Genomic DNA, 11,600 nt, shown 5'->3' on the forward strand with positions numbered 1-11,600 from the left:
CATTTAGATAGGCATGCCAACACATGTGTGTGTGTGTGTGTGTGTGTGTGTGGTCCAGGTATAATTACATTGTGGGGACCAAATGGCTGTGTATTTATGAGGCCTAAATCACTGACACCCCAGAGGATACAGATGTGCCTCTATAGTTGACATCAGAAGGGATTAAACTGGTGCAGCAGGGCCTAAACCAGGTGTGGCCAATCGTATCCAGAAAGGGCTGCTGTCTATGCGGGTTTTCAGTCTAACTCCCTAATTGGATCACTAATTAGAGATCGGCTGATTGGCTGAGGAGTCCTCACACCTGGGTTTGAACAGCTGACCTAAAGGTTATCCCAAAAACCTGCATACACACCTGCCTTTTGTGGATAATATTACCCACCCCTGGTCTAAATCATGACCATAACAACTGAAAGATGTGTCCTCATGAAATATATGGGGTTATTTACATCCAGCAGTAGTGTATTACTATGTTGAACCAGAATGATACAAATGCATTTTTCTCTGGGTTACTTTTACTGTATAAGACAGCTAAGTTTCTGTGACACAGACCATTTGCTCTTGGTATAATTTCAGTATATTGTAAAAAGACCTTTAAGGTTCTTTTGTTACATGACTTCTTTTGTTATATGGCTTCAATGTAAAGGTTACCACCATGTAAATGTTGACACAAATCTTTGGTTGGTATGGTTATGAAACAGTTCCCCATTGTGTGTGTCTTACATATGTGATCTCCCTCCAAAGACTCACACAAGTCGCTTTCATTGGAAAAACATTTCCAAAAGAACCTCACAGAAGCTTAAAAGGCGCTTCAACACTGCTGGAACTTTTTTCTGGAGCCAGAACCTTTTTCTGGAACCAAGGACTTTTGTCATGTTCATGTCACAGGAACTCAGCCTGATTGTGGTTCCTTGGAGGCAGTCCCAGAACCCAGTTTTAGTTCCTACTCCAGACCAGGTACTTTTTGTTCGAACATGAATCACTGGGGAGACGCTTACAGTGATAGCTTGCTGATTGGTTGACCCCAAGCACCAGCGCTAACTTGCAAGTAACTGCAACTGCAAAAGTTGAGCAGATGGAATTATTTTTGTACTCCAATTACATTTAATATGCATCTATTTCACTTTTGTCTTCATATTTCTGCATCAGAAAATTTGATTGCTAACCTGTACATTTTTCTCTAATATTACTGGGGCTGGCAGTAAAACTTGCCAGCGCTTATTAGCATGATATTGTTACATCATTTTTAAAAAAAAAATTTTGTGGAAAATGAAAAATCGATCTTCTGGCCAGATTAAGAATTTAGGAAATGCTTAACATTTCGTGGGTCGCTTAAGTAAAATATAAATACAAGGCTGTGTCCCATTTTGATCTCAGTCCATCCCCCCAGTAACTAACAAAACGACTTATTTATCCTCCATTGCTTCTGCAAGGCAGTGTAGCTTCGTATGAAATTATGCGTGAAGTTTAACCTACAAGCTTTCTGTGTCTCCCATGCTTATTTACCGTAAAGGTCCCATTTCCTGTTGTGTGGTGTGAAAACAACACGCGAAAGTGGCCAAGAGATACAGAAGTGCCAGGTTGACAGCCCAGGTTCCGGAACTTAGATGTGAAAGGGCCTGTTGTTACGGTAAAAGGACCTGAGGCGGAACCCAAGTCAAAATGCACTTGTGCTCTGGTGGTCATCACTCACTAGCCCAGAAAAGTCCGTTCCGTGATAGTCTTTTCACACGGCTGGGTGACACATCCTCTGTGTACGTCAATAAAGGACAGCTTGTCACCGTCACCTCAGTCATTCCTTTAAACGCGAACTGAAACATGATGCCCAGGACCCAGCTATATGTAGGCTGACTCTTAGTATTACCTTGTGCCCCCGCCTTCCATCCCCCCCCCCCCCACCCCTCTCAGTCGCTTTCTAAGAGTTACCAATGTTGTACAATAAGCAGGAGCATCATCCAGACAGATTGCAGTTCTTTGTTCAAATGTCAGGCATCTATAAGCTTATGCAGTAGGTTTCGGGGGGGGGGGGGATGGAAAAACAACTTTATTCCACTCTTAGGCACAAAGATTTAACCTTCCAGATTTATGGAAATTCTGATTTTCTCCTATATTTACAACACTCTCAAACCAAACCATTTAATCGGGATTAGTAATATATCACTGGCTTCAGGTCCTCTACCTTGGGGGACACCAGTGAATTTTTTTCACCTTTTTCTTTCAATTGATTTTTATTTAGCAATACAAATAATGAACAGGGAAGTATATTCTGTATATAAGTAAACAGTTCCTGAGTAGCGGCTGAGGAAGCAATGCCTCACACTGCATATGTGTCACACTGGAGAACAGCACTAATGCAGCATAAGAATGAGCGTGACTTATACCTTGTTATACTTGTTCTTTTACACGTCATTGTCACAGTGACTGTAAGGAGCACATATCCTTCATTCCTGTCTTTCCAAGATGAAGTTTCACCTGGTGGCTAACAATTAACAAGCTTTTTTTCTTTTTAATTCTTCAAATACAGCACAGAATGGAAAAATGGGAAAAGCACAGTAATACATGTGCGTGTACATACACTCACCTAAAGGATTATTAGGAACACCATACTAATACGGTGTTTGACCCCCTTTCGCCTTCAGAACTGCCTTAATTCTACGTGGCATTGATTCAACAAGGTGCTGAAAGCATTCTTTAGAAATGTTGGCCCATATTGATAGGATAGCATCTTGCAGTTGATGGAGATTTGTGGGATGCACATCCAGGGCACGAAGCTCCCGTTCCACCACATCCCAAAGATGCTCTATTGGGTTGAGATCTGGTGACTGTGGGGGCCATTTTAATACAGTGAACTCATTGTCATGTTCAAGAAACCAATTTGAAATGATTCGAGCTTTGTGACATGGTGCATTATCCTGCTGGAAGTAGCCATCAGAGGATGGACATGGTGGTCATAAAGGGATGGACATGGTCAGAAACAATGCTCAGGTAGGCCGTGGCATTTAAACGATGCCCAATTGGCACTAAGGGGCCTAAAGTGTGCCAAGAAAACATCCCCCACACCATTACACCACCACCACCAGCCTGCACAGTGGTAACAAGGCATGATGGATCCATGTTCTCATTCTGTTTACGCCAAATTCTGACTCTACCATTTGAATGTCACAACAGAAATCGAGACTCATCAGACCAGGCAACATTTTTCCAGTCTTCAACTGTCCAATTTTGGTGAGCTCGTGCAAATTGTAGCCTCTTTTTCCTATTTGTAGTGGAGATGAGTGGTACCCGGTGGGGTCTTCTGCTGTTGTAGCCCATCCGCCTCAAGGTTGTGCGTGTTGTGGCTTCACAAATGCTTTGCTGCATACCTCGGTTGTAACGAGTGGTTATTTCAGTCAAAGTTGCTCTTCTATCAGCTTGAATCAGTCGGCCCATTCTCCTCTGACCACTAGCATCAACAAGGCATTTTCGCCCACAGGACTGCCGCATACTGGATGTTTTTCCCTTTGCACACCATTCTTTGTAAACCCTAGAAATGGTTGTGTGTGAAAATCCTAGTAACTGAGCAGATTGTGAAATACTCAGACCGGCCCGTCTGCCACCAACAACCATGCCACGCTCAAAATTCCCATTCTGACATTCAGTTTGGAGTTCAGGAGATTGTCTTGACCAGGACCACACCCCTAAATGCATTGAAGCAACTGCCATGTGATTGGTTGATTAGATAATTGCATTAATGAGAAATTGAACAGGTGTTCCTAATAATCCTTTAGGTGAGTGTAATATGTTGTCAGCTTGTCTATGCACATTGTGTAAGCAGGCTAAAAATACCATTTGGAGGAGCAGTGAAATGCTGCCACACTCAGGGTGTAAAAGCAGGAGGTGGTGTGAGCTGCTCAGATGGAGCAGGAGAAGAAGAGCATTTCCTGGGACATTATGCCCCCCCCCCCCCCATCTATATCATCATCATTTCATTAAAATCGGTCAATGAGGAGATAAACAGAATTTGTTGCCATGATTGGTATGTCTGGGGCATGGGGGAAGGGCTGTAGCTCTGACTAGGCGTCTCTGGCCCCGGAACCTTCTATAATGTGCTGACTTTAATGACTACCACCAGTGTGCTTCGAGGAAGAACCTCCCACCCCCACCCTCACTCCTCACCCCCAGCCCCAGCTGCCTGTTATTCTGTCTGAGTCAGGCTGTGGTCTTGGCAGCTAACAGAAGGCATTTCCTGTAAGGCGTGCTACGTAATGTGGAATATAATTCTTCTTTTAATACCCCCCTCCCCCATGTTGCCAAAAAATCCGTCTTGATTTATCGCGTTGATAATCTCGAGGCCTCTAAGTGGCTGAAATTTGCCATCATCCCACACCCCAATTATATAACCATTTAAGTTCCACTTCTGTCAGGAATGGCAGCCTTTGCTCTGTAGCTGCTGTAATTGTGTTACGCTCACCAAAAAGGCTGGGGAAACATATTATAAAATATTGTAGAGCAGCGCAGCCTTTAAAAAAGATTACATCTGCAGATACTAGTCACTGCAGGATCCCACCCATCCCCCACAATGGCGTGTAAGCTCATTTTTGCCTGGCTGGGCACTGCCTGCAATAGATTGATTCCACCCCACCCCCTATCCCTTGCTCAGTCATTCAGACTTGGAACGTCAATAACAAGCTGACATCATCATTGGTTTGTATATTACACTGCTACTTTCAAGTTACCCACAGTCTCCTAAGAGAGGAGCACTCATGTTTCCAAAAGAATAAAAAAATAAACGAACACGATGAGGGCTGCAAGGCAATAACGTGCAGAGAAAAATATCAGCACATAAACAACTGCGCAAAACATATTAAGCACTACGTTTTCAGATCTGAGCGTAAATTGAAGACGATGGGCAGATACACACTGTATTCTCTACAAAGTCTTCCCCCCCCACAACTGGTCACACAATTGCTATCGATAGAAGTAGAGCGTAGATATTTCTGGCGTGCATCAGAAAAACAATAATATTCCGCAGAAAAGACAGTAAGTGTAATTGGCTGTTGAAGTTTATACAACTCAAACAAAAGGTCAATAAACCACAGCACCCCACCTGACCTTTTGAAACCAAAAGATACACCCAAAATGGTAGCTACTTTAAAGGCGCGTATACATCCATCCTTCCATCTTCCATGCTGTTTATGTAAAATATTGGGCTCATGGTAGGAGGCATTTTGGACAGGATACCAGTCCATTGAAAAGTTCCACTCAAAGACAATGGACAAAATAGTGACTCCAGTTCAGCTAACTGTATGTTTTTGGTACGTGGGAGGAAACCCACACAGATATGGAGAAAACGTTCAAGCTCGGCATACAGAGTGATGGGGGATGGGGTTTAGGCCAGGACTCAAGAGGTATGAGGCTACAGTGTACAGATAAATAATCCATATTTCTCGCCATTGATGACAGGGATAAAGCAGCTTGTGCAGCCGGTCAGGTACAAGCAAGTCCAAGAAATGTCAACATTTCTGTTGGAGAAAAGCATGGGAAAGTGAAAGCATAGGAGCTGAAATCTCATTTCCATGACAGTTGTGTTCTGTTACAGTCAATCTCCATGTGCTACTCATCCAAACCAATACTCCATCCGTCCGTCCATCCATCCATCTGATCACTTGTCCCAGTCAGAGTGATGGACAGTGTTTCTGGTCTATCTTGGGCTCAGTTACGTTTATTTATATATTTACACTTTGTGGCGCTTAGGATTTATGTACCTTCATGAACGCAGCACACATCTGACCCTTAAGTAGGGAAACTATTATTTGTTCCACAAATTCACCAGAGCTTGTTTCACAGAGGTTTCCTTTCACTACTTAACCTGCATTTATGGTCCACAAAGTCCTTTTGAAAGCTTATAAATGCTCGGTGTTTAGACAGGAACTTCATGTCTGCAGCCCAGACAGGAGAACGGGCAAAGTCAGTATGACTCGCTCACCTGAATGCTGTCATTATCTAACACTGGTCCATGCGTCATGGTACGACAGGCAGTCAGTGCTCAGTTGATGCAGCAAAAACATCTTTAGCAGGTAAAGTCTGATCCTGTGTGGATCAGTTGATTGTTGATGGTATTTTTTGTTTTTTTTTTGGATTCAATGGATTTTTTTATCCATCAAATGCTTTTGGAATATCCATCAGGTGGATGCCAGGTTCAACTATGGAAAAGCTTGTTCATATGTAGAAAACAGATGAATAAGGAGTTTGTTGCATATGAGGCAATGGTTAAGATACCATATATAGAAATATGATTCCAGAGGCGTGAATAGACTCTATGCATCATTAAATGACCTTGGATAACTTTATCACAGGCCCATCTGTATTCTAAGGCCTAGAAGAGACACGTAGAGCCCGAGCTACATTGGTATATCTATCTGTTAAGTATGCATATAGCATTATGCAATAAAAGCGTGCAACGGCAGGGTCGTTTGCATTTATTTTTTTATTAAATCCAGCATGCATAAGCAGACACCTGCAAGGGTGAATTGAACCAGGTCAACAGCAAACAGAGCCCAGGTGAGAGCCTAACTGGCCATGCCTCATTATCAGAAGCTAATGACCCCATACCTGCCCCACTAGCTCCTACAGACAGCAGGCAATTTGGACTGGGACTGGGCAGAGCTCTGCAACCACTGATAAACCGGCATCCTTCAGACTGGAGACTCTTCCCTCCATCCCCGCTAGGGACCCATTGCATGGCCCCTCAGAAGGCTGCCCGAAACTGTGCCCGAATCGTTAAAAAAAATAGCACTCTGTCCGACTGCAGGGGCCTGATGTACTCCAGAAACCTAAATATAGACGCCACCATCTGCGTTTCTGTTATTCTTTTTTAAAATGGTGCCTTAGTTTTAAAGAGACACAGCTTGCTGTGAATGCACTGGGTCCGCTTCAGAGCCTTGCATGCACTATGCCACCACACTCGGCATGCTGGCTTGGTGATGCCTGCGTGTGAACGAGGTCAGTGCGTGAAAAGGACGCCTGGCTGGCGGAGGACGCGCTGGTGACCCTACTCGCTCGCCACAAAAACAGTCGACTGTTAGGGCATATGTCTCCTGCAAGCCATCAGTCCCACCTGCGGGGGCCCCTCTCAGGGGCTGGCTGTATGCCGGGGGGGGGGATGATGACATATTCTGAAACCCTCCGCGTGGACCAGGTGTCGTAGGGCACAAAGTGGGCTAACCATGCGCGGGATGAATGGGAAGAAGAGGCTGGGATAGAAGAAAGATCTGGTGGATCATTTTGACGGGATTAAGCACATCATTCATTTCCACAACAGCTTTCGCAATGGAGAGTGAACTAGCAAATGGACTCCAAATACCACTAAAGACACACTGAAGGCTGTATCCCGGCCCATAAGCCAAACCCACCATTTCTCCATGTAACACTGTGCTTGTCCCTTTGTTAAATTCCATGTACCTTCATTGGTCATGTGACCAGAGTAAAAATTTATGCATTTCCTCTGGCAAGCAGTCTGAATCAGAGGATGGGAGGGTAGCATTGCGGGGGGGGAGGGGTCTTTTATTCAACCCCTGCCATCTGCAAGGGACGGGGTCGTGAGGTCGGCTGCGTACCGGCTGCGGAAGTGAGAAGTAGGGCTGTAAAGGGGGAGGGGTACATTGTCGGCTGCCACGCGGAGCATTATCACAGCAAACTGGGGCGGGTGGGGGTGGGGGGGGGGGTGCTAGCACACAGACAGACGAGGAGATGGGGGAGAAACAGCAGCGTGCGCCCACGCCAGACCCTAGCCCCACTTCACACATGCCCCAGGGCGTGCAGACGCACGCAAACACAAAAATAGACGCGCGTAAACTTAATCGTCAGATGTCAAAAGTGGGTTGACCACATCACATATCGTAAATGGCAACGTACATCCGTGTGCAAAAATGAGCCCGGCCGGAAATGGATTTTAGCTCACAGCTGGTCTAAAATCTTCAATGCCTTTTCAATCCCCTCCTCACACAAAAACTGAACCACCAAAATAAAATAAATAAATAAATTACGAACCTCGGTTCTAATCAATGCAAAAGTCCCAAACATTTTTCAGGCAGTGTGATCCATTACTCATTCACGAGGAAAGCCAAAAAATGTACTTCAGTCCTGGTTTTCTTTCTCCTCAATGAAAACCAGATTACTACAAAATAAACATGAGAGTAACATCTTTGACTTGCATTTATTTGGTCTTTATCAAGAGAAATGTCCGTGTAAGATCTCGCAGCGACCACAACTGGACTAAAAAAAGACCTCTGCAGGGTCTACACTCCATATATCTAGAAATGAGATCACTAGAAGATCTCAGGTACTTTTTATTTCAACCTCCATTCACTGCGGCAATAACGATACTTCACAGAGAAAATACGGTGTTTCTCCTGATAAATAAAAACACCACGTGCAGCAGGAAAGTTTTCCTGACCGAATTACAGCTGCCTTCTTGCCGCACTCAGAATGCAAAAGTTGCAAATCCACTCATTCATAAATTATTCAGCACTCTACCTCCGGTCTGTGGTGCTGTGGTTTCCATTTTGCAAAGTGATTAATTGACCTCATGGCAGTGTTTCTGAGGATATCTGTGCTGAGAAGGATGGGTGGGTTAGTTGATCAGTTAGCTGGATCTAGGAGGAGGAGTTATTCAGTGCACAGAAGAATAGCACTCCAAGTCATTGTCTCTTGAGAAAACTGTGGCGCCTCCTACAGACCATGCCAGCTACTGCATTGCACATTCTACAAATACGGATTAAAATGGGCTTAACGATTCTTACAGACTTAATTAAAATGTTTATTTCCAGGTTGTAACAATTTGTTATTCGTTAATTGTTGCTGGTAGCGAGAATTAAAATTTAAATGTACACCAACACAATAAAATGCTCTACATTCCTTATATGCAATCGATAGCACATTGTACATTAATTTTATTTATTTAATAAACCTACTTCTGCAGTACAAGGTGATCCTGGAAACACACGCTGGAAACACAGGACACAAGGCAGGGGACCCACTTGTATGGAATGCTGATCGATCAAAGGGTATATACTCACACACTATGGGTGTATCTTGAAATAGCAGTCTGTTATGTACTAGGCAAAATATAGTATTCAAAGTGAGCAGTATGCCCGAATCCTCAGTATGGATGAGATAGTAGGCGAACAGTACCCGGATGACATATTACATTCTGCGGATTTTCGAAATGTGCAACTGAGGACACTATGCTATCCCACTGGAGCAGCAAAGAACGTCGCTTGCTCAGAAATTTTTGTCACGGTGATTGAGGAAGTACCCCCTCTTTACAAATTTAAATGGAAAACAATGCTCACGTACATTATTTGACTTGAATAGGGATTTTTTCATTGATTGTTTTTAACTCTCAAAGGGGTCACACTACATCTTTGGAAAATATCCAGGTCAGGTAATATGCGAGATGGCACATGTATGCTTTTCTCATGCATACGCACAGTACATACTGAATTAACGGTTGAGTAGAAGGCTTCGGACGAACTTTAGTACATACTGTGTAAGTAGGTGATTTCCGGCATATCCAGAAGAAAATTGCGCTGCAGAAGAAAACTGACACAAACAGGAGGAGCACGTGTAAACCCCAAGCATGCGGAACTGGAGGCAAAAATCGAACATCCAAGCCAGGAGGATTGTGGGTACACTGATAACCACTGCAGAATCACACCATGCTACATGCCTTTGGGACTTAGATTTATAGCACTAAGACTTTTCTGTAACAAACGCACAATAACAGAAATGTGCTGCCTTGCTAATGCACACCACATGGTGTGAAATACATCAACACACTGCTGCTACACTGCTGACTTTGTATGGTGAATAAAATTAAGGTAATTTCGAGGCTCACTGCTTCCCACAAGCTATATTTTATATCCTCTCCTTTCATATTTATAGAAAAAGCCTTTCACAGGAGCACAGAATTCATTAACTGGCATTAACTAACACAAAATCTCTGAAGTGATTGCATTATGCAAGTCAGAACATAAGATACCATAGATATTGTCACATTTATGACATATATAATATTCATGCATTTCCAAGCAGGAAAAATAGCAGTTTTATGTGCATAAGTATCCATCGGACCGTTTTGTACAACCTCTTATCCAGTCATAGTCCTGCTGATCAGGCACCTGTGCATGGAACAGAGATGGAACAACAGGGGTCCACAAATTGCAATGATATACACAATTTCATAAAACCTACTCCCACACTGTCCGTGAAAAGACTGAAACAAATATTATTTATTAATCTATCATCAAAATCCATTATATTCAGTTGAATTGCTAGAGGCAATTGCAGCAAAATCTTTATCTTTGAGCAGCGTGTTTTCTTTTCGGTTTAGTTCTTGTCTGAAGAGAGAAGAGAGAAGAGAGGCACGACTTTGTATATCCACAAACTAAACGTGCCCAGATGGTACTTATACACTGACCTAGTTAAGCAAAGCTCAAAGCTTTACTGCTTCCGTGTTTCTTCTCAATTAAAAATCACCAGGCGTGTGTTCCTTTTGAAAGGTAACGATATTTTGGCGATGACTTAAAAGGCACAAGACCAAGAGGGACTCGATAACAGACAAAGTGGTTTTTCTCCTGCCTTTTGCAGTTGTATTTTTTGCATTTTTTATTGCACTGCTACAACATTCCATAAATGATCTATTTACAAAATCATCACTGAAAGATTATTATTATTATTATCATTTTATCTAAACGTATATCACTCCCGCAGAGTGATGCCCAAGGATAAACACAAGCTTTCACCAACTCTAAATCATCTTAGATGTTTGGTACAGATCAGTGACTTATCTTCTGGCAAGGTATCACTCTCTGCCTAGTAAATCGCAACGCCGCATATGTCTTTACTCATGAAAGCATCACCTTATTGCCAGCCTTACTTATCACAGAAGTCTGGACCTGAGTGAATGCCATCCACGCACCACCAGGGAACAGTAGAGTGTGAAATACAAACAAATAAATATGACAGGATCTGATAGCAAAGACCTAAAACAGATCTGACACTCTGCTTTCTGTTTCTTCTTGGTCTTTGAATCTGTGCCACGTTCATCATCAACGGATGAGGCTTTCTGAATGTGGGGAACAAGCGGCTTTGTTGAGGTGGTTAGAAGTGGTGAAGAACTCACCTCCTGTTTGGCGAAAGAGAGAATCAGCCTTAAAGCATCAACCTTAGACAGATACAATTCCATATATTAGAAACATTCCTAGGGTAGAGGTAGGGGTGTAGGAACTAGGGGATGCGGGGGTTGGGGGGTATGTGCACCCATAATATTTAATTTGGCTTCATTCCCACCCAGAAAAATTGACCTTTACATTCAAATCATTAAGTTGTGTCCCCCCCATATCAAACTCTCCACTGTGCCAGGAGTAGAGGAAGTGACACAGAGTGGAAATACCAGGCTTATTAATCATTTAGAAAGCTGTCGATATACTGTAAATAGCCTTGTTTGCTTTAGAAAATGGCAGACGGTGTTGGTTCTGTGCTTCGAGGCAACCACACAGAGAAGCTGGGCCAGGCCTCCACCCTTTCAAAGTAGATTTCACACTCACATGAGCAGAACCGAA

General features: G+C 43.3%; 1 protein-coding gene across 1 annotated transcript in view; it reads right to left on the reverse strand.

The window, feature by feature from the left end:
* Positions 1 to 8,530, reverse strand: part of LOC111853568 (F-box-like/WD repeat-containing protein TBL1XR1) — a 60,425-nt gene extending 51,895 nt beyond the window's left edge. The window contains exon 1 of the mRNA XM_023830587.2: positions 8,512 to 8,530. The gene's annotated coding sequence lies outside the window, so the exon portion shown is untranslated. The remainder of the gene's footprint in view (positions 1 to 8,511) is intronic.
* Between the last annotated feature and the right edge of the window lie 3,070 nt (positions 8,531 to 11,600).

Source organism: Paramormyrops kingsleyae, chromosome 21, assembly GCF_048594095.1.
Source record: "Paramormyrops kingsleyae isolate MSU_618 chromosome 21, PKINGS_0.4, whole genome shotgun sequence".
NCBI lineage: Eukaryota > Metazoa > Chordata > Actinopteri > Osteoglossiformes > Mormyridae > Paramormyrops > Paramormyrops kingsleyae.